General features: G+C 36.7%; 1 pseudogene across 1 annotated transcript; it reads right to left on the bottom strand.

Moving 5' to 3' along the window:
* Positions 1 to 677: 677 nt before the first annotated feature.
* On the bottom strand, positions 678 to 1408 carry LOC308551037 (small ribosomal subunit protein eS1 pseudogene; annotated as a pseudogene). Its single transcript has one exon. The product of its transcript is annotated as a small ribosomal subunit protein eS1 pseudogene (transcript).
* Positions 1409 to 6648: the final 5240 nt, after the last annotated feature.

The following is a 6648-nucleotide window of genomic DNA, read 5'->3' as shown; positions in this document are numbered from 1 at the left end:
GCCGGGCAAGACATGATCTTAAATATACAAAGTCCTAAGGAGTTCACTAAAAAAAACTATTAGAACTAATAAATGAGTTCATCAGGGTTGCAGAATGCAAAATCTATATACAAAAATTAGTTTTAGCCCAACTGGTGTGACTCAGTGGTTGAGCATCGACCCATGAACCAAGAGGTTATAAGTTCAATTCCTGGTCAGGGCACATGCCCGGGCTTCAGGCTCGATCCCAGTAGGGGGCATGCAGCCGATCAATGTTTTTCTCTCCTCAATGTTTCTATCTTTCTATCCCTCTCCCTTTCTCTCTAAAATCAATAAAAACATAGTTTTAAAATTTTTATTTTTTTATTCACATGCAATGAACAATTTTTGACATGTTTTGCACCATTCCTGAAGAATTTTTAATCCTTCCTGATTTTTTGAGACCTTTCCTGACATATTAGAGACTTTCTGTGTGTGTGTGTGACCCATTCTGGGGTAGTCATGCTACCGGATAATGACGTTTCAGTCAAGGACAGACTGCATATACAATGATGGCCCCTTAAGATTGTAACGGAGCTGAAAATTCCTATCTCCTAATGACTTCATAGCCATCCTAACTTTGCAGCACAATGCATGACACAAATACACTACTTACCATTGTGTTGCAGTTGCCTACAGTATTCAATACAGTAACATGCTCAACAGGCTTGTAGCCTAGGATTTGTATGGGAACTACTGCCTTCATCATGAAGCTCCATGAGTTTTCTCAATTCAAACTTGGGCTTTGTCAGCATTTTTACTTTACTAACAAAAACATCATGGAGCAGATAAATAGATTGCCGAGGCTTTTCTATGTCTTTTCCAATGCTGTCTGGAATCATTTTATTGACCACTTCTTTCAAGTCATTTGTCGGCACCTCTATTCATGACTCCCATTATCTTTTTCCAGATTTGGCAGACCTCTTGGTGCTGAATGTAAGAGTTCTTCCAAATCTGATTATCGATTTTTTTAGTTAAACCAATGCAGAGTAGACAAAGCAAATAACTTTCAGTAGTCTTAACATTGACATGAGCTTCAATCATGGGCTGCCATTTTTTGACCATGGAGCACATTTTGTCACAGGGTATGATCCATGCCATGGAAGTTAGTAAGGCAGTTTTTGCCCTTAACATTCTCAGTAATTAGCTTATATTTTCTAAATACAACATCATTCTGCAGATCAGCAATGCTTACTTCAAAAACATGACCCTTGAAGCCACCAGGTGCAATTTTGGCTCCTTGAGTTAGTGGTTTTCCAAGATTTCTAATACTGAACATAGCTGGTGCTTTCACATCACACCAATCTTTCTTAGAAATTGGATAAACCACTTCCTTCTTGGTTCTCTTTTTGCTGCCTTTTGTAAGACACTTGTTCTTGCCGATCTCCATTGTGCTTCTCAGAGCCTTTCCTAGTTTTTTGAGATTCTTTTTGACTTCTCCATCCTGACATGTTTGTGACCCTTCCCTACCTATTTGAGATTCTTCCTGACTTGTTTGACACACTTACTGACAAATGTGTGTCTTCCTAACCTATTTGAAACCCATCCTTATACAGGGTATCTCAAAAAAATGTATACATGCTTTAATATCTGATAGCTCAATTTTTAAAATGAAACGTATTTTTTTAATATATCTTTATTGATTTCAGAGAGAGGAAGGGAGAGGGAGAGAGAGAAAGAGATAGAAACATCAATGATGAGAGTCATTGATCCATTGCCTCCTGTACGCCCCCCACTGGGGATCGAGCCAACAACCTGGGCATGTGCCTTGACTGTGAATCGAATCATGATCTCCTGAATCCTAGATCAATGCTCAACCACTAAGCCATGCCAGCTGGGCAAAAAATAAAATGTATTTTAATAAACACTGCCTTTATAATTACTCAAAGTGTGTGTATACATTTTTTTGGATACCCTATATATGTAAGGACATTGAGGCTTTTCCTGACATCTTTAAGACCCTTTCTGTTTTGTTTGAGACTCTTTCTGATGACAGTGAGACCCTTCCTGACTTCTTTGAGACCCTTCATGATATATTTGCAACACTTTTTAGTGTATTTAAGATCTTTTGCGATGTATTTGAGACCCTTCCTGATTTACTTCTGAGTGTTGAATCATTCACTGGTGCAGTCTTAAGAGGAGGCAAAAGGACCATTAGCCTCAGACTTACAAGGACCTTTCTTCAAGCATCTAGTCAAGAAATGTCTATGACCATATATCAAGAAAAATCCATCGATGCCTTTTCCAACCCTCAACTGCAAATGGAAAATGGAGACTTTTATTCGTTATTTTCTTAGTCTTTTAATCAAAATTTCCTATAATTCTTCTTAAGTGTTGGGGTTTTTCATTAGAATATAGTTTTAGCTGTTGTCTCAGACAGCCAAAATAATAATGACTTACATGACAGAAAGCAGTTCATTTTTCCCTCATGTTAACATCTGGGCATATGTAGTCCAGGGCTACTCTGTCAGCACCATGGTGATTCCCAGGTTCCTCTGTCTTATGGAACTGCTATGCCTGGGTAGACAACATGTTCCAAGATGGCTCATTAGCACAACCCTCTTCCAGCCAGCAAGAAAGAGGAAGAGAAAGGGGGTAGCCTTGGACTATTACACTGGTATGTAAAGATCAACCTGAACTTTGTAACTGAGCACCTGTGCATACAAAAGTGCAGAACATTTTGAGATGCAGGGTAGTATCAGATCATCATTTGGACAGTAAATGGTTTTTATATTTCAGACACCTGGAAATCACATGGGTCAGGAACAAGTAATATACCAAAAGTCAGTGCAAAAAAATTCTCCGAACATTGTATCCATGAATCCAATTTAAAGCCTAATAAGGATTCGGAGAATTGAATTAAGATGCAGGAAAGGCCCCTAGTGTTTATGTAAAACTAAATAAACATTATCTTGATTTTTAGAAATATGCAAAAAACAACTGATCAAATTAAGTTTAAATCTCCACAATCTGGCCCTGGCCAGTGTTGCTCAGTGGTTAGAGCATCAGCCCTTGCACTGATGGGTTGTGGGTTTGATTCCCAGTCAAGGGCATGTACCTGGATTGTAATTATAGACAACAAAATTGTATTATAAACACTAAACTTGCTAAAAGATTATATCTTAATTGTTCCCAACACTAGAATAAATAATAATAATGTTATGCAATAGAGGTGTTAGCTAACGCTACAATGGCAATCATATTGCAATATAAGTGTATCATATCTATACGTTATACACCTTAAATATATGTATATATAATATGTGTTATATATATTCTATATATTCTGATAACCAAAAGATATACTGCAACTGGCACTCTCATACATCACTAGTGGGAGTATAAATTAATGCAACCACTTTGGAAGAGTTTTATAGTATCTAGTAAAGTTAAACATATGCCTATCTTAAGACCCAGTAATACCCAAGAGAAATACATGTGTAAGAATATTCATAGCAGCACTATTCACACTAGTCAACCTTGGAAACAACCCAAATGTCCATCAACAGGAGAATGGATAGATAATTGGTGTTATATTCTTACAACAGAATAACACACAGCCACAAAAAAGAACAAATTTCTGAGACACACAATAATGTAGATAAATATCACATATTATGATGAGTGAAAGAAGCCAGACACAAAAGAGTATAGACTGTGATTCCATTTATTGATTTGTAGAGAGAGAGGAAGGGAAAGGGCTAGAGAGATAGAAACATCCATGAGAAATATCATCCATTGGCTGCCTCCTGCACGCCCCCTACTGGGGATCAAGTTGGCAACCCCTGCATGAGCCCTGACCAGAAATCCAACCACATGACCTCTTGGCTCCTGGGTCGATGCTCAACCACTGAGCCACACCAGCCAGGCTGTGTGATTCCATTTATATCAAGTTCATGAACAGGCAAAACTAATAGATTGTGCTCAGCAGTTGAGCATTGACCTAGGATCCAGGAGATTGCAGTTCGATTCCCAGTCAGGGCACATGCCCGGGTTGTGGGCTCCATCCCCAGTTGGGGGCCTGCAGGAGGCAGCCAATCAATGACTCTCATCATTGATGTTTCTCTCTCTCTCTCCCTCCCTTTCCCTTCTTCTCTCTGAAATCAATAAAACTAACAGTTTTTTTTAAAAAAACTAATAGAGCCCAGCCGGGCGTGGCTCAGCAGTTGAGCGTGGACCTAGGATCCAGGCGATCGGGGTTTGATTCCCGGTCAGGGCACATGCCCAGGTTGCAGGCTCGATCAATGACTTTCTCATCATTGATGTTTCTATGTCTCTCTCTCTCCCCCTTTCCTTTCCTCTCTCTGAAATCAATAAAGATATATTTAAAAAAAAAACAACTAATAGATTGTGATAGAAGTCAAAATAATGATTACCTTTGGAGAAGAAGGCTCATTTTAATAAATGCTCATTGTAAAACAAATAATGCTGCCTGGACCTCTTGTCCCCCACATATCTGCAAAACTAACTCTCACCTTTAAGTCTTTGTTCAAATGTCACCCCATCAGGGAGGCTCACCCTCACCACCCTATTATAAATTGTAATCCACACTCTCCAACTCCCGCTCCTTTTTATCCGCCTTTCTTACTTTTTCTGTATACCTCTCACCTTCTAAAAGACTCTAGAATTTACTTATTAAAAATATTTTTTGCTTACTACATGTATTCTCTAATTTAGGGTCAGGTGTGCAAAGGGGCTTAGTGGGACACAAGGTTACGAAGTATTTCAGTCAGAGTTCTCCAGGGAAACAGAATCAGTAGGATATATATATATATATATAGGGTGAGGCAAAAGTAGGTTTACAGTTGTGAGCACATGAAACACAGTTTATTATTGTATTATTATTTATTATTATATTATTTTCCATATGAACAACTATAAACCTACTTTTGCCCCACCCTGTGTGTCTACAGAGATCCAGGAAAGCCAATGGTGCAGTTCTAGTCTGAAAGGCCATCTACTGTACGGCCAATGTCACAGATGAAGTCTGAAAGCAGTCTGCTCGAGAATTCTCTTTTGCTCAAGGGAGGCTGATTTTTTTGTTCTATTAAGGCTTTCAACTAATTGGATGAGGCCCACCCATATTTACAGGACAATCTGCTTTACTCAAAGTCTATCAACTTTTATGTTAATCTCACCCAAAAACACCCTCACAGAAACACCCAGAATAGCCCAGCTGGAGTGACTCAGTGGTTGAGCATCAACCCATGAACCAAGAGGTCACAGTTCCATTCCTGGTCTGGGCACATACCTGGGTTGCCAGCTCGATCTCCATTGAGGGGCATGCAGGAGGCAGCAGATGGATGTTTCTCTCTCATTGATCTTTCTGTCTCTCTATCAGTCTCCCTCCCCCTCTCTCTAAAATCAATAAAAGCATATAGATAGATGATAGCGATGATAGATTAGATAGATATAGATGATAGACAGATGATAGATAGATAGATAGATGATGATAGATAGATAGATAGATAGATAGATAGATGATAGATAGATAGATAGATAGATAGATAGATAGATAGATAGATAGATAGATAGATAGATAGATGATAGATAGATGATAGATAGATAGATGATAGATAGATAGATAGATAGATAGATAGATAGATAGATAGATGATAGATAGATAGATAGATAGATAGATGATAGATGATAGATAGATAGATAGATAGATAGATAGATAGATAGATAGATAGATAGATAGATAGATAGATAGATAGATGATAGATAGATAGATGATAGATAGATAGATAGATGATAGATAGATAGATAGATAGATGATAGATGATAGATAGATAGATAGATGATAGATAGATAGATAGATAGATGATAGATAGATAGATAGATAGATAGATACATAGATAGATAGATAGATAGATAGATAGATAGATAGATAGATAGATACATAGATAGATAGATAGAGATAGATAGATAGATAGATAGATAGATAGATAGATAGATAGATAGATAGATGATATAGATAGATGATTGATAGATGATAGATTAGATAGATTGATGATGATAGATGATGATGATAGATAGATAGATAGATAGATGATAGATAGATAGATAGATAGATAGATAGATAGATGATAGATAGTTGATAGATAGATAGATAGATGGTGATAGATGATAGATAGATAGATGATAGATAGATAGATAGATAGATAGATAGATAGATAGATAGATAGATGAGAGATAGAGATAGATAGATGATGATAGATAGATAGATGATAGATAGAGATAGATGATAGATAGATGATAGATAGATAGATAGATGATAGATAGATAATAGATAGATAATAGATAGATGATAGATAGATAGATAGATAGATAGATAGATAGATAGATAGATGATAGATAGATAGATAGATGATAGATAGATAGATAGATAGATAGATAGATAGATAGATAGATGATAGAGATAGATAGATAGATGATAGATAGATGATAGATAGATAGATAGATAGATAGATAGATAGATGATAGATAGGTAGGTAGATAGATAGATGATAGATGATAGATAGATATAGATAGATAGATAGATAGATAGATGATAGATAGATAGATAGATAGATAGATAGATAGATAGATAATAGATAGAGATAGATAGATAGAGATAGATGATAGATA

Source organism: Miniopterus schreibersii (assembly GCF_964146895.1).
Source record: "Miniopterus schreibersii genome assembly, chromosome: X".
In the NCBI taxonomy this organism is placed as follows: Eukaryota; Metazoa; Chordata; class Mammalia; order Chiroptera; family Miniopteridae; genus Miniopterus; species Miniopterus schreibersii.
This window is presented reverse-complemented; position numbering and strand designations above follow the sequence as displayed.